Here is a 25841-nt window from a genome sequence, read left to right as displayed (position 1 = left end):
GCTAATATGGAAAAACTTGCTGCTGTGCCTCAGGGCCCCCTCTCTCCACTCTGAGCTTTGGGAAGAGGTAGCCCTGGGCACCCCACCTCCCCCACTTCCCCCACAAGACGAAGGAAAGCAGATCTGCGGGTTCCTTGAGACAGGGATGGGCCGACTGGGTTAGCAGGTGTCTATAGTAGGCCAGCAAGGGGGATGACCCTGTATGACCCACTCAGATAGGAATCAAGGAGGAAAGTAATTACTCCGCAGGAGGAAGGGAACTATGGGAAATGAGGCCCTAACTTACCCAAGCATGTCTCTGTCATCTGCAGACATTGCCTATCCCTGTCCCTGTAGGAGGTGGAGCTGGCTCCCACGTGGGTCCCTCTGGCTCATCCACACTGAGCCAAGGTGGCCTCCGTGTCCGTAGTCCAGCCGTGGGCATCATTCAGTTTGAAATGTTCATTACTGCGTTTTATGTTTATCAGGCCATTCATTCAATTGGTAATTCAACAGGTGCTGAAGCACCTGCCGTGTGCCAGGCAGGCTTCGGACAGGGAGCTCAGTCAGACCCAGTCTAGTGGGAAGGTGGGCGGGCACGTCCAAAAGGAGGAGCCCGGGAGGAACCCCATTCCATCCACCAGGGGCCAAACAGGGTGGGAGTGGACACATCAGTCTCAGAGAAGAAGTTCCCTGAACTGACTCACTTTTCTCCATCTCAAGACAACACGACTGCACCTACCTAATGTTTCAAAACTTCCCTTAAAACTGTTGTCAGGTGCCTACTTCATTACACAATGTCTCTAAGACCAGGAGGGACTCAGTGAGTGAGGGTTGAGGATGGACATCTAGCGTGAGTGTGTGGGAGGTGAGTGGGACTGAGGATTTTCTAAGGAGACGTTGTGGCGTCGGAACCCCAATCTGGAAGCCCTTGGATGCCCAGGGGCTGCTCCATGTGCTGAGCGCTGGGGCATCAGGTAGGGATGCCAAGTTCTGTATCTTTCTTTTTTTAAAATTTTTTTAATGTTTATTTATTTTTGACACATAGAGACAGAGAGCGAATCAGGGAGGGGCAGAGAGAGAGAGGGAGACACAGAATCCGAAGCAGGCTCCAGGTCCGAGCTGTCAGCACAGAGCCTGAGGTGGGGCTCGAACTCAGGAATGGCAAGATTATGATCTGAGCTGACGTCAGACGCCTAATGGACTGAGCCACCCAGGCGCCCCAGTTCTGCACCCTTTCTTAAAGGGGAAAACAATGAGCCTGGTCGGAGGAGTGGGACAGAGTGACCAGAAAACACAGAACACGCCCATCTGGCCTAGTTGGAAGAGGTAAGTCATTGAGGAAGGTTTTCTGAAGGAAGTGACCTGTAAGCTGGAACGGAAGGGTGGTGTGGATGATACCACCTAGGCAACGAGCAGCAGAAGGAGCTTTCTGGGCAGACGTGAGAAAGTGAGGGAAGCCTGGAGCAAGGCGGAGCTGAAACTACGCAGTGTGCTTGCAGTATATGTGAAAAAAAGGGTCTGGAAGGGTAATCAGAGGCCAGGTCCTGGGGCTGTGGTCCTCGGGTCAGGGGGTGACACCAGGGCCGGTGATTTTCTGACCTTACTCCATTCTGGATCCTTTGCCTCCATTCTCTGTTCTACCCCATGCTGTGCCTGCTAGTTGCTAATGTGACCGGTTCTTTCTCCTGCTTGAATGCTCTACAGACCCACATGGTCCTCAGGACAAAATCCAGACTCCTTACCATGGTTTTCAAGGGTCCCCAAATCATAAATAGCATGGTTACACTTTCTGAGCTCTGTCTCCCCTCCACACCCTAAACACCTGGTAGTTCAGGGTCAGGTCCTCTTACGTCTTGAAAACTCGAGGGCGGGACACCCACCAATGTGACAGATGAGAAAGCCGAGGCTCACTTTGCCCATTTAGTCTGGCATGATTCCATTCCCATTTCTTCTTCCCAAGGTGAGGACAAGGAAGTGGCCCTCCTGAACTGGGCTCTTGTTTGGTGGCTCTTTGGCCACTGGGGTCCAGAACACGTTAGTGACTCTCGCTTCTGACCGCTCTAGTGATAATTTATGCCATCATGCCTGCTGTGAGCTCTAGCTTTCCATTACCTCATGCCCAGACAACAGCTCCTGGGTCACTGGCCAGACTCATGGGCAGGAAGTCATCTTCCCTGCCCACTGTTGCTTCCACACAGGGGCAGTGAGAGTGGGGGAGCACTGACCCCCGCGGGGTCACCATGCCAGGGCTGTAGGGGACCCACTCCAGGATGTTGGGGGTCAGGAATGTGTGTGTGGGAGGGGGTAGCTAGGTGACAGAAGGACCCAGTGAGAATCTCTCATGCTGGTAAGAAAATCTAACATTTACTCAGTGCCTACTGTGTGACAGGCTCTGGGCTGAATGCTTTACATATTTTAATCTCATTTAACTTTACAGCTCTAAGATTAGAGATAGTTATGGTCACCGACCCCATTTTACAGATGAGAAAACTGAGGCACAGAGACGTTAAATAAACTGCCCAAAGTCATACAGCCTGCAGTGCTGGAGTTTGAACTGGGAAGTTGGACCATTGGACATGTGCTCTTGTAAGTGGCTTTCATGCTTCCCATTTTACAGATGGGGAAGCTGGGGCCAGAGGGGGAAGAAGGGATTGTCCCACGCAGCAGGACCTCAGAGAACAGCTATTCCATGATGTGAAAAAGTCCAGGTGCTTTCTGGCTACACTTACTTGCTGAAGAAAATACAGCTTGCCTTTTGGTAATTTGGCTCTGTGGTCACCCAGACGTGGGTTCAATCCCCAGTGAGTGATGTTGGCCAAGCAACTTCCCCTCTTGAAGCCCCACTTTCCTTACGTGCGACATGACACCGGTGCACCCTCTCTCGTGCCTTCATGGGCGGGGGAGGGGCTGAGGACAGTGATTTGCAGGAAGAGTGAGCAGGCAACACAGGGGAACCACTTGTCTTAACTGCCGTCACCCCATCAGCTTCCACACAGGATCGGGGGCCCCGGTGGTAAGAACACTAGTGTAATAAAGACTAAGATCAAGAAATGCAGAGCAAAAGACAGTAGCTAGAGAAAGAGGAGAGAAGTCACATCATTGAGGCCTCAAGAAGATAGCCCTTCTGGCTTAGCGGGCAGTCTGCTGGAGCCGTGAAGCAGTGACCTTTCGGGTCAGGATCCCCGGGCCCAGATCTCAGCTCCACCACTTACTGGTTCTTGGACTTCGGGCAGATGACTTAACCTCCCTATGTCTCTGTGTCCCCGTCTGCAAACGAAACTAGCCCTTGGGGTCATGGTCGTGAGGGTTCCCCGAGCTAAAGCAAAGAGCGCGGGGCTGGCTTTGAGTGTACTATTCCTGACGCGACACGTGTTTGCGCAGCCCTGGACGTGGAGCCAGCAGGACTGTTCCGAGGACGAAATGAGATTCGGCCCGATTAGCTGGTTACATCTGTTGCCCGGAACTCGGACACAAGGACGGTCACGTTTTCTCCATTCTGCTAAGGCACCTTAAATCTGGCTCCGTATGCACCTGGCTGGCAGGATATTCAGTCTCAGCTCTTTAGGGGTGCAGAGTAGGGACAGGCTTGCTTTCCCTAAACGAGAATTCTGGAAACCTTATGTGGACCGAAAATCAGGGCTGGGCGTCTGGTCTTCCTTACTTGTCCAAGGCCTCAAACTCTGTTGTCAGGGATTCTCTGCTTGTGGCATCCACTCCCTTGGTGCCCATCTGGGCTATGGAAACTTCACTGGGCTTCTGAGGACAAGGCAAGGCAAGGCCAGCCTCCTGAGGGTCTAACCTGTGCAGTTGGACAGAGCCCCATGCTCAGAAGGCCTAATGCTTGGCTTAACTGCTCTTTGTCACTGTCTGGCAATTCTGAATAATTTTGGAACAAGGGATTTGCATTTTTGTTTTGCACCGGGCCCTGCAAATTAGGTAGCTGGTCCTGCCTGGAGGGTCTGTGTCATTCTCCCTGGAATGATTCTACTCCTCCAGGGCCCTTTGCGGGAGCAGGAGGCCCCTCTCTGCTGCATGGGGAGCCCACACCCTCCACCACGTACCCATCCTTGGAAATCTTATGTGTCTTTCATTTCTTGGAATTGGACAGGCCAGTTCTTTGTGTCTCTGAACCTAACATTTTGAAAATAGCTAAGCCCCTTACCTCTTGCATGGGCTAGGGAAACCTCTGTCCTTTAGGGCACAAGCTCTCCCCCGCCTTTACTCCTTCAAAGGGAAAAGGGGAAATCCTCTTACTCTTTCAAGAGCAGCCTCCTTGAACCCCTCACACAGCTTATTCCTCCATCAGGGAACATTGCCCAAGAGCTGGGTAAGTCGTAACTCCTTGAATTCACACGGCCTGAGGTCGGCAGTCATTAATGCTCCTATTTTACAGATGAATAAACTGAGGCCTAGAAAGGTTCAGAGACTTGCTAAAGATCACACAGCTTCCCAGCTTCCCCACTCTTCTCAAAGTTTTCATAGACCTGGCCAGAGAAGGGAGGCAATGGGAGTATGAGTCAGCAAAGTTTTCATTGATGTAATTTTCAGTCCTCTAAAGTAAAAGCATGGGCTCAGTCTATGACTCAGAGAAATCTAGACTATTTCCTATTACATACCTACTATATGATGGGCACGGTCTGGAGAGTTAACATGCATATCTCTTTTGTTCCTCACAATAGCTCAGTGAGGTGTTATACTAATGCTCCCATTGAGCAGATGAGGAAACTGAGGTTTGAAGCAGCTCAGAACCATGCTCGAGGTCACAGGGGCTAGAGAATTAGAAGCTGGGAAGTTATCATTGTTTTTAGAAGGAAAACTGCCTCTCGGCTGGTTTGTTAGCTGGGAGGCTGTGAAGGGCTGCCCCGTCCCAGTTACATCTTGCGGTGCGGTCGGGAAGGTCCATGTGGGAGACGCAGAACTGCTGGGAGGATGGTTTCAATTTTTGAGCCATGGTCTGACCACTTATGTTTTTGAAAATTAAAAATTAAATCTTGCCTCTGGCCCGAGAGCCAAGAAGCGATATTCTGCTGGTGGAGTCCTGCGCACTGGTCCTTGTGAATTGGGAGTTCTCCGTGGTGAGGGAAACGACAGTTGTGGTTGCCAAAGCGTAGATCATCCTTCCTGCAGCCCTGGAACCGAAGAGTTACTGCCGTGGGTGAGAGCCGGGTGCCTCCGGGTGCTGGTGAATTTGAAAGACCTCAATATTCTGGGATCTGCTAGAAACTCTATCCAGGAGCAGGGCGGAGCTGTGCACTGTGCGGGGGACCTGCCAGTGGGGGGAGAGGTCAGGGCCTAGAGGACAACGCCTATTCAGGCAAGAGTCTGCAGCAGGAGCCAGGGGAGTGCATGCTCGCGATACGGCTTCTGCAGGACCACCGAGTCTCTGGAACTTTCTTCTTTCTCTCTCTGAACTTGTCCCCAGAGAGCCCAGTCCTGTCAGGCCTGCCACCAAATAGCCCTCAGATCTGTTCGCTCACGTCTTGGTCTCCCTGCCCCGGGCCTTGCTGCCTCCCCATTGGTCACTGTACCAAGAGGAGGACCCGACCAGACTTCTGGGGCAAAACCTTCAGGTGTCCCCACGGCATAAACCTGACACATTTGAGGATCTGGCTGTGGCCTGGCTCTCCAGCCTTGTCCTCTGCCACATTTTCCATGCCAGTAATGGCAAACCATGGGAAGTTCCCCAAATATGCCCCCATCTCTCCCACCCTTTGCCTCTTCTGCCTCTCTGCCTGGGAAGGTCATGGTCACCTGCCCTAACTCCACCGGCAGTCTTCCTGGATGTCAAGCTCAATCTGGGAGAAATTGGAGTTGGTCTCTTGCCCTGGACTCACAGCTCCTTGAAGGCAGTAACTGGTACTTCCAGGTTCCACGTCCCAGGTTCCCAGCTCCATGAGTTTGTCAAATTACAGTAAAAGGAAATCAAGATGTGTGCACCTCCCGGGACTTGAGTCTAGCTCCCCTGGAGTGTAAAGTCCCAGCAACAGACAATGAAGGAGAGAAGATTCTCCGATCTAGAGAATCCAGAGCTCCAATCCTAGATCAGAATCTGACCGATATTTCTTGTTCAATTAAGTATTTCTTGAGCACATGCTCTGTGGTCCAGGTTCAGTTACAGGGCTCGGGACTAGATCCTGTTTTGTTGGCTACTCTCCACAAGGTTTCCTGGAGGGCACAGATGAGATGGGGAGCGAGAATCCACATGTCAGTGAGCAAACACAAGTGCAGTTACAAGCTGGGGTAAGACACTGAAGGGAGAAAGCCAATTGAGAAAGTAGAGGGGCCTACTTGGACAGTGTGGTCAGAAGGTGTCTGGAGAGGGAGGCATTGAAGCTGAGGACTGGAGGCCTTGGGAAAGGCCCTCCAGGTTGAGGGATCAGCACTGGCAAAGCCTGGGAGGCGGGAAAGAGCTTGGTGCTTTGGAGGGACATAAGGGGAGTGGGTGTCACTGGAGCCGAGTGCGGGAGGAGTGGGCGACATGCAAAAGGCAGTCTGGATGCCTCTTCTCTCATCCTCCTTGTAGCTCAGCCCCTTTCTTGCCCCGGAAAACCCTATCTTTGAACAGCATGATGCTTTCTTGGGGAAGTGTGTGCAGGCCCCTGGCATCCCCTACCCCCATGAAGGGCTGTCTGCTCTGTCAGCCTGGGTGTGGGAAGAGGAAGTCAAGACCGTTGGGGAACTTATTCTCCGGGCCCAGAGGGACCAAGTGGATGGTAGGTTTGGCTTTGAAGTTGCTCTTTTCTGAGATCACACCTTTGGGAGAAATGCAAGCATACCACAACCCTGGGGGACACTGCAAAGACATGCTTTAAGCCTCCCCGTGGGTGCTGGCTGATAAGGAGAGGGAGGCACCTGGGACCTCCCCCCGTGCCTGAGGTGGAGGTCCAGCTTAGTGGTTGAGGGTGCAGGTGCCTGAGTTTGAAGATGCATTTCACCCTGTAACTACTGGTAATCTTGGATAACTTACTGGACCATCCTTCACCCCCCTCCCCGTCCTGTTTACATAAAGGAGAAAATAGGACATAGAGTCAGCATGAGATTAAAGGAGTTATTGAATGTCACGTATTTGAAGAGTTCCCAACACATAGTAGCGGTTCAATGGGCTTCAACAACTATTATTGTTAATATTTTTATACCTTTAAAAAAAACTGGTTATTTATTTATTTTTGAGAGAGAGAGAGAGACAGCGCCAGCAGGGGAGGGGCAGAGAGAGAGGGAGACACAGAATCTGAAGCAGGCTCCAGGCTCCGAGCTGTCAGCACAGAGCCCACGATGCGGGGCTTGAACCCACCAACCGTGAGATCACGACCCGAGCCAGAGTTGGACGCTTAACAGACTGAACCACCCAGGTGCCCCAGGTTTTGTTATTAATCACCAGGCCTCACGTGCCTGAGGAATTGCCCACACCTGGCCAGCAGAGCGTGAGGTACTGAGAGGCCACAAGCCTCAAAGTTCTCCAGAAACGTCCACTGCGGTTCGACAGTGTCCACGGTGCATTTGGTTTGTCGTACCCAGCAGCTGGTTCCCCAGGGAAATTCTCGCTGAGATTTATTGGGTACAGGGACAGGTAAATATACTGTTTATTCCTTCCTTCCCTCCAGCGTTTCCATCCAGGGATGCTTGGGTGCCGTAATGGAAATCTGAGGTTTATATTCTCATTAAACTCAATGAGCAACCTGATCCTATCTGTGTCCAACTTCATTTCATCCAGTTATCAAGCGCTGGGCCTTAACAAAACCAAAAATTTAAAAAGTAAAAAAAGAAAAAAGAAAAAAAAAAGCCTTTTTATTGTTTGTTTTCCCTACAGCCATTTTCCTCTGATTTAAAGTCATGTGATTCCAGTGAAATATGATCCGTATGTTTTTGATTCATTTGCTGATTAACTAATGATTGTAAAAATGGCTTTGAAATGACAAAGTTTAGTACAAAGTCTCAGCTTCATTATTATTTACACTTAGACATCAAATAGCTCTTGTGAAAGATTTTGTTAAGTGGCTGAGGGGCTTTTCTGGTCAAATTTCTGTTTTCTTTTGAATTTGCGACGGCGGCTGCTGCTTTTTCTTCCACCTCCTCCTCCTCTGCCCCTTTTTAATTTATTTTGGGTGAGAATTCATTAGAACTTGAGTCCGGAAAGCTTGTTTGAGATTTAGACTCATCGTTGGTGAGTAGTGGGTTGGACGTCCACCTGAACAAGCCTGTTTCGCCCCACAAAGAACCCACGGCCTAGAAAACTGGGCGAACTTCTCAGGTGAGGCCATCAGGGATCAGGTGGAGCGTTCAAAGCATGTTCAGGCTCAAAACAAAACTCTAAGATTTCAAAACTGGGAATAAAACGGTCTAGGGATGTTTGTTTTTTTGAGATATTTGAAGAGGAAAAGAAAAAAAAATCTAGGGGAATTGGTTGGATTTTATCTCAGAAGATTTATTTGTTCAAAAGTGAAAAGTTACGGGATCCCAAATCAAAGATAGATTTTTGTCTTCCTGTTTGTTTTTATCCTGCATTCTTCCTTCTCCCCACATCCAGGCTTTTGCCAAACGCCATGGAAATTTTTCTTCACGAGCCCTCGCCCGTCAGCCCTGTGTTCTCCCTCTCCACACAACAGTTCTTTTTATCTCTCACCAGGACCTGAACCATCACATTCGGTGGGCCTCTTGGCTTCTATCTTCCACCCTACCCCAGAAGGAGCTTTCTAGTGTGTAGCTCAGAGCATGTCCCCCTGGTGCTTAGCTAATGTCCAAAGTAATGGTCTTTGTGGGTCAGTACTTACTGTATACAGTCTCTCTGCTTATCATGGATCGGCCTCCTTTTAGCCTCACTTAGATTCTTTGAAGGTTGTACCATATCCTCCCCATTTCACAGATGGGGAAGCTGAGAATCAGAGAAACAGAGTCACCCAGAGAGGAAGGACAGGACAGGAGGTCCAGCCCAGAGTCCTTGCCCCTGACCCGCAGGCTCTACCTCCCTGGGGTCCCTGCAGGAGTAAGTTCAAACTGCTGAGCATGGGCCCCAGGCCTGTAGTCCCTTGCCTGTCCCCTCTCCAGCCACATCTGACACTCCTCTCCTACGTATGCTCTGGCCTCCAGCGGTGCCAAACAATTAGTTCACACTTCCATGGCCAGGCACAGGCTGTTCCCTCTGATAGGAAACGCCCTTCTGCTCAGCCCCAGCTGTGCCCGGCACGCTTCTGTTTGTCCCTCAGAACCAACCTCCCGGGGTCATCTTCTGCAAAGTCTCCCTCACCCACCTGGTCTTGGGTGGGCACTGACTGTCTCTGCCCTCCCAGCATTCCCGCCCCTTCCTTCTCCTAGCACCAGCACCCTCATGTGCAATCTCAGGAATAAGCAGGGGACCCAGACCTGGCCAATAGCTGATCAATGACCTCACCTCTCTGGCCACGGTGATTGAGACCAGAGCAAGTTACATGGGACCTGAGCAAATCCAATGACGCTCCATCCTGGGCATTTGGCTGAAGTTAAAAGTAAACAGAGACTCTCTTTTCACTGGGATTGCTAACCACGTTGGCTTTGTAGACTAAGGAGCAGGTAACCTCTCTCTGGGGTACATCTCGCCTGTCAAGGACCCTTCTTGAAATTAAAGTCAACATGGCTGAAAGCACAGCTCAAAGCTGCAAAGAGATTCCTCTTAACCTTCAGTTCCTGGATCAAACCATGCTTGAAGCCAATTCCCTGAACTTTGGGGAAACATGAGCCAGTCAGTCTCTGCCCCACCCCTGCCTCTTCCCCTCTTAAGCCAGTTTCAGTTGGACTCCTGTCACTTGCCATCGAGTCATGGAGAATATCTCATCCAGGACAACACTCTCTCCCCCTGGCAACCCCAGGGCACACACACGTGTCATTCCTCATGCATTCACCCAACTGCAATTTGTTCACTCAAGTATGTGAGCTACTGAACCCTGAGCTTCCTGGGAGCAAAGGCTATGCCTTCTTGAGCTCTGTTGTCTTGGCAGAGGCTAAGATACAGCCTAAAGTTGGCATTAAAGTCATGGACTTTGAAGTCCATCAGACCCAGGTTCGAGTTCCAACTCGGCCACCTGATGACTGCACAGCGTTGGCCGCATTCCTTACTCTGCCTCCTTTCTAGTCTCAATTTCCTGAACACTCATTATAAAGGGTCATTAGGAAGAATGAGGGAGGAAGTTTCCACTACCCTTAGCACTGGGCCCTGCCAATTCTAGGCATTTAATAAGTGCTAGCTATGATTATTACTACATGTTGTTGGTCCAGTGGAGGCAGTCCTATGAAAATCACGGATAATCCCGGCAGTGGTGCAGCTCGGGCACGGGAACAGTTCACATACAACCACAGTCACAGCTACCTGAAATTGTGGTGGCATTGTTCCGGACATTTGGAGACTCGGCGCTGGGACAGGTGTAGGAGCACGGGAGGAAGTGAGCAGCCCCTCCCAGCCCTCCCCCCAAGGCCATCGCCGGGCTCAAACCCACGAACTGTGAGATCATGACCTGAACCAAAGTCTGACACTTAACCGACGAGCCACTCAGGCATCCCGATGCACCATTATTTAATGTGCCAATGAACTATCAGTGGATTGCAAGGCACAATGAGAAACTGTGGGGTTAGGGGAGGGGATGTCCTTGAGGAGATGAATACTGTGGTCTAAACTGGGCATCTGTCTCTCACAAGAATAAGATTCCAATTCATTCATATGCCCTTCCTCTCCACCCTGGACATTCGCCCTGAGCACAGACAGCTTGGGGTGGCTTCCTCTCCTATAGGAGAGTTATTTGGGAGGAGGAGGGAAGAGAAGCAGCTGGTATACCTGCAGAAGTGGAAGGACAACGTGTAGAGCCATTCCTGTCCCATAAGAAGCAAAGCTGTGAACTCTGGGCTGGGGCACATGCTGGGAAGTCTAAGCAAACATGTACTGTATGCTTTTCACCTCATTCCCTTTTCACATCAACTTGCGGGAGAGCTGCAGCTGTCCTGGTTTTTCAGAGGGGAAAAGGAAGGCATGCTTAGGTGAACCTGCTCGGCCAAGGTCAGGCAGTAGGACACCACAGGGTCAAAATCCCAACCCTCCCAACTTGTGGCATCCTTTCCCCCTTGGAGCCTGGCTGATTCTACGTGTTTGGTCTTAATTATCCCTAACATTATCGAACAAGACACACTCTGAGAAGAGAGAGCAAAAGTGTTGCAGAGCAATGCTGTCCCTGGGTGACCACGATCAATACTCACCCCCCAGAAGTCTTAGAAATTCACGGGGAAAACAGTGGCCAGCTGCTGATGTCTCCTCGTGGCCATCCCATTTGCATTTGAGCACCTCCAGGTATAAGGGAGACTGTAAGGTGCTGGAGGGGGCCTGGGCTGTCAGGGGCTCATAGTATGACCTTGGGCATACCCACGGTCACTTCTGTTCCGTGGCCTCAGTTTCCCCATCTTTAAATGACGGGACCAGCTCACCTTTAAGTCTCTCCTGGACCAAATGTGAACCTCAGGCACTAACTTTAAGTAATTCACAGTTTGCAGAGATCTCATTTGATCCTCTCACCCAGCCCTTCTCAACCTAGTTTTCTGTTGGCATGCATGTGATGAGGTCACCACACACGTGGCATTCTGCCATGCAGAATTCCCACAGGCCACTTTCACATTTTGTCCTTTTTCTCTCAAATTTGCATTTGAGAATGCAAATGGGGAAGGGTGACATTGTCACAGGGCTAACCTTGGAGACACTTTCAATGGAATGATTGTAACCCAAAACGTTGGAAATATTAGTGCTTTGACATTAGCAAATAATTACATTGCCAGGCTTCTCCCAACTGATTCTGACCCACAAGGTTGTCTAGACACAGTGGATCAAAGCCACGGCTGTAATGAGCCCAAGAGGAGACAGCACTGGCTTCAGACTCATGTAAGGAGCTAAAGCAAATGGTATTTTAATAGCTGGTGTCAAAATTCCTCCTAGGAAGGGAATTGTGTTTTAATATAGATTGAACTGAGGGAGGTGGGACACTGAGGGCCCTAGGGGCAGTGTCTAGCATGAGACAGCTCAGGAGGAAGGAAGGGAAAGGAGCGGGGTGGGGAGAGGAGGGGAGGAAGGAGCCAGCAAGAGAATGGAAGCCTCTCCTATGTTGGATGTCTCTCTGTCGTGTGATACCCAAACTTTCAGACACTCTCCTAAATGACCCAGTGGTGCATGCGTGTCTGTGTGTGTGTGTGTGTGTGTGTGATGAATTCATCGGATGGGGCTATCAGACAACATACATATTCTTACTGTAGGAGCCAAGAAGCACGACCGATGATGAGACCCCAAACGTCTGAAAATTCACAGAAGTCTTAGAAGGTTCTAATCTGCTCCAGCCGATGGGATTGAGGTCTTCAGGCAACCCTAGCTAGACCTGTAGCTGACATGGCCTCATCTGACCTGTGGGTTTTCACCCATTTTGCAGATGGGTGGCCAAAAGGGCTTGCCAAAATTGAGCAACACTTGCTCATTTTTTCCACCCAGATATTTGTCTCTCATGGACCCTGAACCCGTCTCTCCATCTTCTCCTTCAAGACCCAGCGTATTCACCAATTTCGTAAATCCCTGGACAATCGTGGTGTCTGCCCTTCCTCAACATTTATTTAGTTAGGTTTTTATTTTGAAATAGTGTTAGATTTACAAGAGTTAGAAAGGCAGTGAGAGGGTTTCCACATAGCCTTTACCCAGCTTCCCCTAATGCATTCATTAGCCTTTACCCAGCTTCCCCTAATGCATTAGGGGAATTCATTCTGTGACATTCATCCCAACTAAGAACATTGATGGGACACTATTAAACTACTCCTAGTGCATCAGCCTTATGCCAATTTCACCAGTTTATTCGCTAACGTCCTTGCTCCTGTCCAGGATACCGTGTCGCATTTAGTCATTATGTCTCCTTGGCCTCCTCCCATCTGTGAAAACTCCCCAGTCCGTCTTCGTTTTTCATGACTTTGAGTATTATACACGTTGGCTCTCCACTTACACACTTACCAATTCATCCAATTGACCTGTCAACTCACCCACGTGGTGTCAGGGCCTCTGCCAGGCACCGGGAACTCAGAAGTGAATCAGGTGAGTTCCCTGATCTCAAGGAGCTTACAGACAAGGGGATTAGCAAGAAGCGGACCACAGAATCAGAGTGAGAAAAGTCACGGCAGGGGAAGGCACAGGTGGCAAGAGCTGAACCCATGAGTGTAAATGGAAGGGCTGGAGCTTGGAGCGGAACCACAGAGCAGCAGAGGGATGGTCCGCCCTCAAGGGCCACCTGATTGTATAAGGATCTGGATCAGTGAGGCATCAGCGCAGATAGACCGGATACCTCATCCCTATGCAGAAACACACTTCAACAGCAATACCTAAGCCCCGTGTATGATAGGAAGGTGTTGTGTCCACTCCCCACTCCCCCAAGATAGATAGAAGCCCTACTTCTTGGTACCTGTGAATGTTACCTTGTCTGGAGATCTTGCAATACATGCTACACACAGAGATCCTTCTGGGGCCCTCTTACCCCGTTAGGCCTTCTTTTTATTATTATTATTTAAAAAATTTTTCATGTTTATTTGAGAGAGAGAGAGAGAGAGAGAGAGACTGAGCAGGGGAGGGGCAGGACAAGAGGGAGACACAGAATCTGAAGCAGGCTCCAGGGCCGGAGCTGTCAGCGCAGAGTCCGATGCGGGGCTCGAACCCACGAACCACAAGGTCACGACCTGAGCCGAAGTCGGACACCCGACCGACTGAGCCACTCAGGCGCCCCAGTTAGGCCTTCTTTTTAAGTGAGGTCCTTTCCCGAAGGTATTTTCCATAGTCCTCACTTAGCCCATGAGAAAAGTCCACCTTCTTTGCCCCACCAGACTCTGGAAGGGCACGGCAACATTCTCTCTTTCGTTAGTTCTCGTGAGCAGACCCCCAGGCTTTTGCCTTCAGACTTCCCTCGTGAGAGTCAGATACCATGTCTAGGTAACTCCAGGTGTGCCAGTTCAGTTTTCCCAACGATTTTTCTACCACCTGTACACTCCAACGGCATCACAGGGCGAACCTGCAGCAGAACATCTAAATAAAAGTGCATAGTAAAGACATAATTATGTCACATAACACACTTCCAGGTTGGTCCAGAGGCTCAGTAGCTCTGGATTAATGTCTCTGTATGAGTCTCTTTGACTCAAGAGGGCAAGATGGCTGCAGCCTCTCCAGGGATCACAGCTTCATCAGCAGAGTCCAAAGTGCATGTGCATGTGAGTGTGGGAGGAAAGGACATTTTCCTGAGTGCCTCTGCCCTTAGTCTTTCTGAAAAGCTCCTGGCGAACTTTCCCTTCCCCTTTACGTTTCATTGGCCAGAATCGTAGGACCAGTCCTAGACCAATCACTGCCAAGAAGGAATGGGAGGACCAAGACTGGAATAGAACAATCCTGACTCCGCTTTTGGAGCCAGCACAAAATCGGGATACTGTTCTCTAGGAAGGAAGGGAGAATGGCTGCCGGGTAGGAGACCAGCAGCACCTGCCACACGCATTTCAGATGCTTCTGAAATTTTTCACTATGTAGATAATACTGTCCTAAATATTCTTTGGCATAAAGATTTTTGTATATTTAAAAGATCGCCTTAGGGGCACCTGGGTGGCTCAGTCAGCTAAGCATCTGACTTCGGCTCAGGTCATGATCTCACGGCTCATGGGGTCAAGCCCCACGTCAGGCTCTGCACTGACAGCTCAGAGCCTGGAGCCTGCTTCAGATCCTGTGTCTCCCTCTCTCTCTGCCCTTCCCCTGCTCGCACTCTGTCTCTCTCTCTGTCTCTCTCTGTGTGTCTCTCAAAAAATTTTAAAAAACATTAAAGAAAAAGATCTCCTTAGTGAGGTGGTTGGATACACACACTCCATGTTGTCTTGGGAATCAGGCTGGAGGTGCACAGTCAGGGGACTTTTCTGCATCTCAGTGCCCCTCGAGCTGTGTCCTCCCCTCCTCAGGCTAGCTGTCACTGTCATCTGTTACAGCACATCACCTGCAGTGTGTGAGTAGCTGGCCAGGGTTAACGTTCGCTGGCTTTGTGCCCAGGGACAGACTATTATCAGCTGATACAGACAATCTGATTACTTCCATATTTTCCTATTTCTACTCTTATTTTGGCTTATCCTTTGACTATTTTTTGAGCTCTAGTCCAGTCTAGTCAAAACACTGTAGCCAATCCCAACCTCAGAATTTGTGTCAAACTCAACTTTAACGACTTAGAACAAAACCTTAAGTCAACCAACAGAATCCATTTTTCTATTAGCCACTTCTCTGGAAATCTTCCAATGTGCACTTTTGATTAGCGACTGGATTAAGAAACCCCACTGCTGCCTACCGGAGGCTATACAGGAATCAGATTTAATGAACCCCAACCATTAGATTTCCCAGAGATGGAATTCATTGGCCAAACTGCATAATAATTATTGGGTGCCCTGTTAGTTATGAAAGGTATTGTTAGCTGCTATAATGAAGAATCCTCAAATTGCAGTGGCTTAACTCAATGGAAGTTGGTATCCTATGCATAAAGTTTCATCCGGGGGCTTTGGCCAAGCAGCCTTCTAGGTGGTGACTCAGGGACCTGGGTTCCTTTCGTCTTGATACACTGCCCTCTTTTATGGCCCCAGATTCTCCCTATGCAGCCAGTGGATGGGGGAAAGCAAATGTGGGATTATGCAGGGGAGGCCTAGAAGTGCACTCATCACTTTTACTAGCTTGCCAACAGTCAGAGCTCACTCACAAGACAGGCCTGGAGTGGTGATCAAGCTAGGCACCCAGGAGGAAAGGAATAATCAGTTATCTTTGTCAAAGACACCTACCTGTGCCAGGTGTTTTACAGACGTGACCTTGTAAGGTGGGTATTCAATCTCTGATTTTACAGAGGTGTAAAATATCCTGCCAAGGCCACATGGCTATTAAGCGTCAGGGTGAGAACGTCTCCTACGTCTTTTGTAACTCGCTTTCTACTTTATCTTTCACAGTGAGGTTTTTAAGCCACTTGGTGTCCATCTTTGTGTATGTTTTAAGGTGGGGGTCTGGTTTTATTTTTCTCCATATCCCAGATATTTTTTTTTTTTTTACAACACATGGTGCTATAACATTTTTTTCTCCCAAAGAGGCTGCTTTACATTCCTACAGCCAGTGTACGAGTGTGCCTACTTCACAATACCCTCTTTAACAGTAGGTCTTACTATCTTGAAAAGCAGTACTATGGGATGGTAGGAAAGTGGTAATTAATTTCTTGGATTGCCAATGAGATTTCTTCCTCCCTTTTTATCCCCAAATATATTTCTTATTTGCACATTATTTATTTGACTTCTTTGTTCCTCAATCTAGAAGGGTCTGGATGACTTTCTCAACTCTTTCCATATATATGTACATACATATATGACAATCTCTGTAACACAGGTGCGATGTCGTTGCCTGTCACTTGGCCACTGCCACATACATTTTCCTTTCTTTTCTCAATGTACAAATGTGCTAAATTTTCCTGCAGTCAATTCTGTCCATCTCTTTCTTGGTGATGTTTTCTTATGCTTCTAAGTTTAACCAGCCTTTTCTCCCTTGAGGTCTGATAAATATTCAAGTCTTTTTCCCTCTATGGTTTGAATTTTTTTTAAAAATGTTCAGTTCTTCAGTGCATCTGGAATGCATTTCAGTGCACGGTATGGATATGGAAGGGTCTAACTGCAGGTTTGTAATTTGTAGGAGGGGCGCCATTGACACATCCAAGCTCCCTTCTCTCCCCATCCTGAGCTTGTTTTCTCTTCTCCAGGCCAAACAGAAGCAAAGATACCAGAAGTGGCACAAAACATGCAAGACTGTGATCATTTCCCCTAACGAAAGAGGTGATCATTGTTGTATAATTGAACATCTATATTTAGAATATTTAGTGACACACTGTGTCACTGAAGTTAGTCATCAGACTTCCACATGAGATAGAAATTGTTACCCCTGTTGTACTGATGAGGAGAACTGAGGCTTAAGCAACTTGCCCAAGGTCATACACTAGGGTGGTTGTCAGTTTTTTTCGATGAGCCTCACTTCCCGTGGTTATCCATCACCTCCCTCCTAGCTATCAGCTTAAATGTGCTTGTTTTCTTGAAATTAAGGTAGAATCACCTGAGGTGAATTCACTTAAAAATAATAACAAAACCAAACCAACCCCAAACCTTATAAAACCTTGAAATGTCCAAGAGTTCCGAAAATAAAAAAAAGATATTAAAGAAGATCTAGAAACTTCCAAAAGAGGTTGATGCCATCCCATTGAGCAAGAACCAGTGTTACTTTGGTAGGCATACAACTTACATTAACTGGGTTTTGGAGGAACTGACTCTAGGTACAGTCTTCAGAAATCCACTTGGGTCTAAAGAAGTGAGGTGATAGCCATGGATTTGGGCCACAGTGGGGTTTCTCCATTGTTTGCCTTCTTCTTTAAGGAAGACTTCCATTTGTGTGAACTTGGAAGAATCCTCAGTGAAAGGAGGGAAAGGAAGACTCGGCAGAACGAAAGTGGGAAAACGTAAATAAACATAAAATGTCCACTAAGGGACTTAACAGCTGTCATATCACCTGCCTGTGCCTCAGCGTCCTACACAATGGGACTGATGATTGTGCGTCCTACCTCACAGAGTCCCCCCATGCTGGGGACCACATGAAATGGAGCTCAGGCATGCCCCGTGCCTGGTCCCAGTGAGAGTGCCCTCAGTGTGCGTAATTCCCACAGTAGTCCTATGTGGAAAGTACTATGAGGGTTTGCAGACCTGCTGAAATGTGCCAAAGTGCACGTTTGAATGCTCTTGGGTCAGCAAAAGAGGAAAGATGCTGGCCGGGGAAGAAGAAAGATCACCTGTATTGTGTCCAAGGCTTTATATAACAAGGTGCCTTATTTTATTTTTTATTTTTATTTTATTGTTTTAAGTTTATTTATTTATTTATTTTGAGAGAGAGAGAGAGAGCGCAAACAAGGGAGGGGCAGAGAAAGAGGGAGAGAAAGAATCCCAAGCAGGCTCTCCGTTCTCAGCATAGAGCGCGACGTGGGGCTCGAACTCACGAACCCTGAGATCTGAAACCGAGAGTTCGACACTGAGCCGACCAAGCCACCCAGGCACTCCGAAGGTGCCTTATTTTAATCCTCTAATTAAAGAGGTTCGGTTGGTGTTACTTCCCTTCTGCAGACGTGGAAGGAGGCCCGGGAGGAGTGCAGGGATCGGCTTAAGTTCACATCGGTCAGTTCCAGGTCTTCTGGACTATGGAGACTGGCGGATCTCGGGGAACAAGGGCAGGGGGTACATTCAAGATGATGAGCTGCACAGGGACGAAGCCCCATCAGGTGGTAAATCCCACAAAGGACCCCAAGGAGCTCTGACCACAGAACACAAGGCCTTCACTCATAACAAGGACACTTGGAGAGGTTCTGGCCTTCCAAGACAGAAGACGGATCAGCTCCACGAAAGGGTAAGCTTAGGAGGTGAGGACACAGTTCAGATCTTGGAGGAGTGTCAGGGACATGTGCCTTCTAGGTCAGTAATGTCCTGATTACAGGCAGGTTTGCCTTAGTGAAATATAATCCACGATAGGCCATTTGAACTTGGCAGGATGGTGGAAAACAGGTTTCAAGAACAAACTGAGCCAAGCCATTCTTCCATCAGCTAAACAAGAATCCTAAGTCCACGTTTCTTTAGGTTTAAACAGATTCAAGTGTTATTAAAACCTCCAGAATTGGTAGTGGCGGTGGTTGGGGGCACAGGTACAAAGCTCAGAATGGACAGAGAGCAATGAGCGAGGAAAGCCTGGATTCTGGTACAACTCTCTTGCCAAGAATATCTCCCTGCCTGGAACGGTTGTAAGTGCAAGGGAGTATTTTACGGTTTGTCTGTTTGTTTGCCAATTTCAAAGAAATCTCAGTGTAGAAAGTTTGAAAAACACATAGAAGTATAAAGAAGTAGGGGAAAAGAAATCACCCATAATCCTATCAGCCAGTAATAACCACTTTACATTGTGGTATTTTTCTCTCTGGAGTTTCTTTCTGGGCTTTTATTTTTAAAATAAATGTGATACCTGACTCCAGACCTCTCCGCTTCTCAGCCTGGATGAGATGAGGGCCATTACCTCCTGCAAATATATACATTTCCAATTATAAAATGCAATATGCTCATTAGGGAGAATCTAACAATTTCCCCCAAAAAAAGAACGAAGAAAATTAAATTAAAATCCCAACACATGGAGAATTAACATTGGGGTGAATTCCCTTCTGTCCTCCTTCTTTGCATTTCTTTAAGTATAATATATGTCTTTACCCAATTTTGCATTCTATTTTCTTTTCTTAATATATTGTAAGCCTTTTCTCATGTTACTGCACATGCTTCCTAAACATTTATCCTACTTGCCTTGGTATGGTTATTACATAACTTATTTAACTATTTCATTTACGATGAACATTTGATTTTCTGAGTTCTTTTTTTTTTTTTTTTTTAATCTTTGCCCACAGCTCTTTTTATCTTTAGGATTGAGTCCTTCAAGATGAATTACTGGCTGAAAGAGTGTGAATATTTTAATACACATTGTCCTGTTGTTTTTTGGCACTTTGTAACTGGAGCAGTGTGGGGACAGAGCCCCTTCACCATACCCTTGACCTCTCTGCCCATTCTACTTTGTAGACCAACTGTTGCTAATTAAACAGGTGAATTATTATTACTGAACAAGGATCTAAAATAACTAGTGCCTTTACTCGGCACGGCTGTGCCGCATTAAATGTTGACTCAGTTTCCCCACCCTTACTGTGACAAGTGTTGCTAAAACACAGAGGACGATTCCAAACTTCTTTTTTTTCTTAAGTTTTAATTAATTTATTTGTTTTAAGAGAGAGAGAGAGCGGGAGGAGCAGAGAGAGAGAGGGAGGGAGAGAATCCTAAGCAGTCTCCACTCTGTCAGTGCAGAGCCCAATGCAGGGCTCAAACTCACGAACCGTGAGATCGTGACCTGAGCCGAAACCAAGAGTCACACGCTTAACTGACTAAGCCACCCAGGCGCCCCACGGTTCCAAACTTCTGAAAGCTGGTTAAAATTCTAGTTCGGCTCTCCAAGCTTCTGTCTTCTCATCTTCAGAAGGGGAGTAATGCCTACTTAGGGATCATTGTGATGATTAAAAGAATAAGGCAAAGCAAAACAAAGCAAAACAACAACACACGAGTCATTAGCACCACGCCTGGCACATAGCAGACGCACCATAAATATTACCTTCTTTCCTCCCTCCTTTATCCTCAACTTGGAAGCTATTGGAAACGTCAGGAAAAATAGCATTAGAATACCAGATTTCTAGTAGAGGAAACCAGAGCCCAGAGAAGCTAATTAACTTGCCTTGAGTCATGATGGCTAGTAAATGACACAGTGAGGTCCACACCACAGTCTCAAAGATGAGCTTCAGGGGGCAGCTGCGGGGCCGAATATGGTTTGCACATCTGTTTTAGTTGGCCCAATAGCCAAAGAAAGAAAATAGGATAAAATCAAATAAAGCCAACATTGAGAATGAGATTTCACGTCCGTATTTCTGGTTTCTCTTGAGAAATCATCAGATCTGATGATGGGGGAGGGCCCAGTCGAGCGGTGACGGGCCCCTTTGCAAGGACCGCACACCTCCCATCCACCAGGTCTATACCGGGTGTGTTCAGACTGCTAGCCCCTGCCTGGCTCCGGGGTGCACTGGAGTTTGCAACCCCTGCTCTGACCCATGCTGACATCAGATCCAGGGGTTACTGACTGCCCCCACCCCACCCCAGGACTCAAGCTCCTGGCTAACCCCGGACTGCCTGCGTTGGTGGAGGCCGCCACTCAGCCGAGGATTGCCCACCGAGCGGGTCCTGCTGTAGTCCAGGAATGTGAACGTACATTGTTCTCCGCCCAGCCGCATTCATGTGGGGTGAGCTCACTCTGGCCCGCTGCCTCCTTCCCCCAATCTCTCCAATTAAAAACATATTACCTTCCCGCTCGGCCCGGAGCAGCCCTGGGCCGCAGCTTTATTTTATAAACACATTTAGACAAGTTCAAAAAGGAATGATTCATGCTGGACCCGAGCACTCCTAAACGCGAGGACTGCTGAGCATTTTCACAGGGAAAGCATCCTGAGCGGGACCAGGCCTGGCCCTCGGGGGGTATCATCTCTCCAGCTCCAAGGCCCAGGATTACCTGTCCGCAGCTGGAAGGACTTACCCACAAGGCCACCTTTCGGCAGCCCCAGCCCAGCCCCAGCCACCATTGGCTCCTGGAAGGGAAGGATGAAGGCCCGGCCCCTCCCCCACCAGGAGGCTTCCTCTGATCCCCCGTCCCCAGGGCAGGCTTCCAGGCTCACCTTCCCACCCTGGATTTGAGTTCCCTCCTGCTACATACTCCACTGATCTCTCCCAGGGGTGGGCCCTGCAGGGTCTTTCGTGCTTCTTCCACAATAACCAGCTCAGTGCCCTGTGCATGGAGGGGCACAAGGCAGGAGTCCGTGTGACAGTAATAATAACCGAGGCTGTTGAGCAGAGAGCATGGACGGGGTGCCAGACACCGTCCTTAGTAATTTACATCTATTCTTCTATTTAATTCTCACAAGAACTCAAGGACGTAGGTGCTGTTCCTGATAAGCCCGTTTTCACAGATGAGGAAACTGAGGATTAGCGTTCAATCGAACTCTACCCACGAGGATCTGAATAGGTTGTCAGAAATGGAAAGGTCCTTGCATCATTTGGTCTTGTCACCAACTCTACAGATGGAGAAACTGAGGCCCACAGAGGAAGAGGCCCTTCCTCAAGATGGTACAAGGATGCAGCAACCTTACCAAGAGCCCCAGCTGCCCGGCCCTTTATTGCACCACACCATGCCAGGCCCTGGCATCATGTAGGAGTTTGGTAACATGTCTTGAATGAACGAATGACTATATGAGTGTTATTATGGAACTCCCTGCTTGGAGCATAATTACTGCGACAGTATCTTACTCCTATCTGAATCCCCCCAGTGCTCAGCTCCAGACCCAAGAAGAAGGTCCTTTCTCAGTGTCTATTGAAGGAATACTTCAATCTCTTATTGTGTCTTTAGTCACTGTAGCTTAACCCTTATTATTATTATTATTCTATGGTTACAGGGTTTTTAGTTTGCTCTCCTCAACTGAAGAATGAAAAGTAGGAGCACCTGGGTGGTTCAGTTGGTTAAGCGTCCAACTTCAGCTCAAGTCATGATCTTGTGGTTCGTGGGTTCAAGCCCTACCTTGAGCTCTGTGCTGATGGTGCAGAGTCTGCTTGGGATTTTCTCTGTCTCTCTCTCTCCCTCTCTCTGTCTGCCTCTCCTCCACTTGTGCTCTTTCTCTCTCTCAAAACAAATATGTAAACTTAAAAAAAAAAGAATGAGGAGTGGATCCTCTTTCTGCCTTGCAGGTGAGGCTATGCTTAGCATGCAGAGGTGTTAAGTTTATGAATGCCCACTCACTTATTCTTGCCTTCATTACTGTGTACTGAGCACCTGCTATGTGGGAGGCACTGTGCCAGGCGCCGGCCAAGGGCTGTGATACAAAGGCAAGTCTAACCATGACCTGCCCCCAGGAATCACCCTATAGCACCCCATAGTGGCCATATCTGCCTCTGCCCACTGTGACTGTGATAAGCAGTGCTCCTTCTGAGCCCAGTCAGTCTGGTGGCACCAATCCCCAGGAAGAAGAAGCTGCCAGTCATATGCTATTGATTTGCCTAGTGATTCAACAAACATTTATTGAGTGCCTACTATGTGCCACATCCCACGGTTGTAAGAAACATCCTGTCCTCAGGACCATCCTTGCTAGAAATGGCTGTGTAAGTCATAAGGCTTTTGGGACCAAGTGACCCATCACCAAACTCAGGGAGGCCTCAGGTACTGCTAGAAGTCTTTCTCTACATCTCTTGTTATTTGCCTATTGGCTCCTTTTCTCCTTCTCAGGGCTAACTTTTTTTGGTTACAACCAAGATGGCCACCGTGAATACGAGGGCACACAGATTCCCAACATCCTCCCCAAATTCTCCTGTAGCTCTAACTAGAAAGTTCCCTGGGAGACTGAAAACAGAAGAGAGGGATCTGCTCAGATGACATAACAGAGTTGGCTACAAGAGCCTGATTTCTGGGTCATCGTTCCGGTCTCCTGTTTCATCTTGATTCCGACACCCGAAAGTCTGGTTTCCTGGGCAATTTGATAGGAAAGGTGAATGAGTTAATTTTTTTTGTTGTTGTTGTGAGTAGCTCTTTAAAAAGTGGGGAAGGGGGCGCCTGGGTGGCTCAGTCGGTTGAGCATCGGACTTTGGCTCAGGTCATGATCTCACAGTTTGTGAATTTGAGCCCCGCGTCTGGCTCTGTGCTGACAGCTCAGAGCCTGGAGCCTGTTTCATGTTCTGTGTCTTCCTCTCTCTCTGCCCCTCCCCTGTTCATGCTCTGTCCCTGTCTCAAGAATAAATAAACATTAAAAAAAAAGTGGGGAAGGATACTCCAGGGGTGCCCTAGAATTCAAAGAGGCATGAAGCATTGAGTTACAGAAAAACCTCAGCAGCAGCCACGGGCCTTCAATGTTTGGAGGTCACAGGACCTTCTCCTAGCATCATCTTCATGTGACTCGGTTCCAGTAGCTGCCAGCCTTTGTGGTTTCAGCAACCGTCAGTGCAGTTCCAAATCCTGAATTCATGGGGAACGATTGAAATTGACCTTGCGTGGGTAACTTGCTCATCCTGGAACGGAGAGCAGGGCTGGGAGGTATGGTCCTATCGTACCAATGTGACAACAGGAATTTGCATGCATTGTCTGTGGGAATGCAAAATGGTACAGCCACTTTGGAAGACAGTTAGGCAGTTTCCTTCAAAACTAAACATAGTCTTACCATAGAATCCAGCAATTGTTCTCCTTGGTATTCACCCAAATGATGTCAAGACTTACGTCCCCACAAAAAGCTACACACAAATGTTTATAGCAGCTTTATTCAGAATTGCCAAAACTTGGAAGGAACCAAGATGTCCTTCAGTAGGTGAATGGATAAATAAACTCTGGTACATCCAGACACTGAAATATTATTCAGTGCTAAAAAGAAATGAGCTACCAGGCCAGGAAAAGACACGGAGGGAGCTTAAATGTATATTACTAAGTGGAAGAAGCCAATCTGAAAAGCCTACACACTGCAAGGTTCCAACTATATGACATTCTAGAAAAGGCAAAAACTACGGAGATACTGGATAGATCTGTGGGTGCCAAGGGGTTGGGGGAAGGGAGGGAAGGATAAATAGAGCTCAGGGACTTGTAGAGCAGTGAAACTATTCTGTATGATACTATAATGATGGACACGTGTCATTATATGTTTGTCCAAACCCACAGAATATACACCAACAAGAGTGGTGTATACTATGGACTGATGTAACTAAGTACTCTCAGTGATAATGGACTCTCATGCAGGTTCATCGATTGTAGCAAATGTCCCACTCTGTTGGGAAACGTCGTTAGTGGGGAGGTTGTGGGGAGGGGGCAACGGTATGGGAACACTCTTCTTTTTGCTCAGTTTTGCTGTGAGTCTAAAACTGCTCTAAAATGCAAAACCTATTAATGAAAAAAATTAATAACAATATGCCTTTGGGCTGAAGGTGGCCTGAGAGTCCACAGGCTGCGAGATGTGATGCCTGAGAAATTGATCCTAGATCCTCAAACCCAAGCACCTCTTGGTTTCAAGTCTTCCTCTCCCACAAGCGCATGTATTAGGTGAGAATGTTTTCATATTCTCAGGTCATGGTCACCAACAGAGTTGCCTCTTTCTGCTTGTCCCATGTCCTGATTGTCATGAAAGAACAAAAGTGGCCGCAAGGAGGTGGAACAATTCCAGGCCACACCCCAGGCACCCTGTCCAGGGTTAAGTAGCAATCCCTAGGCTTTCTGGAATGAAAAATAGTTCCAGACAGAGTGTCTAGGTTGGAATGTCTCTGGCAATTAAGGAAGTAGAAGAATCTGAGGTGGGATACCTGAGATGAGCAGGGACAATCCCGCTCAGTTCCAGGTATGGAGAGGGGGCTTGGTCCTACCACTTGGAGCGCTAGGGAGGGCGTGCTGTCTGGTAGTCCATGGTGCAGGGGTGTGTGTACTGCCCAGGGAACCAACATGAAACTGGCTTGAAGGTTTTGTAGGGTCCTGAACAGAGACCAACAAACCCCATCCTCCAAAGCCTGAGTTCTTTCTGCCTGGGTCTCAAAATCACACTATTTTGCAACTAGTACTCACACAAGCTTCCACTACTTCATAAAAGGAGCCTACTTCAGCCAGGCGGTCAAGGTCAACATCAATAATCACAGATCATGTTGGTAGTAGGCACTCCTGGAAGGGTGCGATAAAAATGGTACTTTTCCTCTGGGATTTCTCTCCCCAAAACCCACACATAACCCCAGTCTAATCATGAGAAAAACACCAGATAAATTCCAACAGAGGGGCATCCTCCAAATACTTGCCCAGGAGCCACGATGATGGCCAGGTCATTGAAAACAGGGAGAGTTTGAGAAACTGTCAGAGCCAAGAGGAGCCTAAGGACACATGTTGAGTAAAGGTGATGTGGTACGTTGGATGGGAAGCTAGGACAGAAAGGGGACATCAGGTTAAAAAAAAATCTGAATAAACTGTGGACTTTAATTAATAATAACGTGTCAGTACTGGTTCATTAGTTGTAATAAATTTACCACGCTAATGTAAGACGCTAATAGGGGTGACTGTGCAGGTGGCAGGGGGTGGAACTGGAGAAGTCTCTGTACGATTTGCTCAGTTTTTCTGTCAATCTAAAACTGCTCTAAACAAATAAAGGTTATGAATGAAATAAAATCTATTAACCTAAGATTTTAAT

The sequence above is a fragment of the Panthera pardus genome, unplaced genomic scaffold (assembly GCF_024362965.1).
Source record: "Panthera pardus isolate Hobbes unplaced genomic scaffold, ASM2436296v1 HiC_scaffold_2, whole genome shotgun sequence".
Taxonomy (NCBI): Eukaryota; Metazoa; Chordata; class Mammalia; order Carnivora; family Felidae; genus Panthera; species Panthera pardus.
This window is presented reverse-complemented; position numbering follows the sequence as displayed.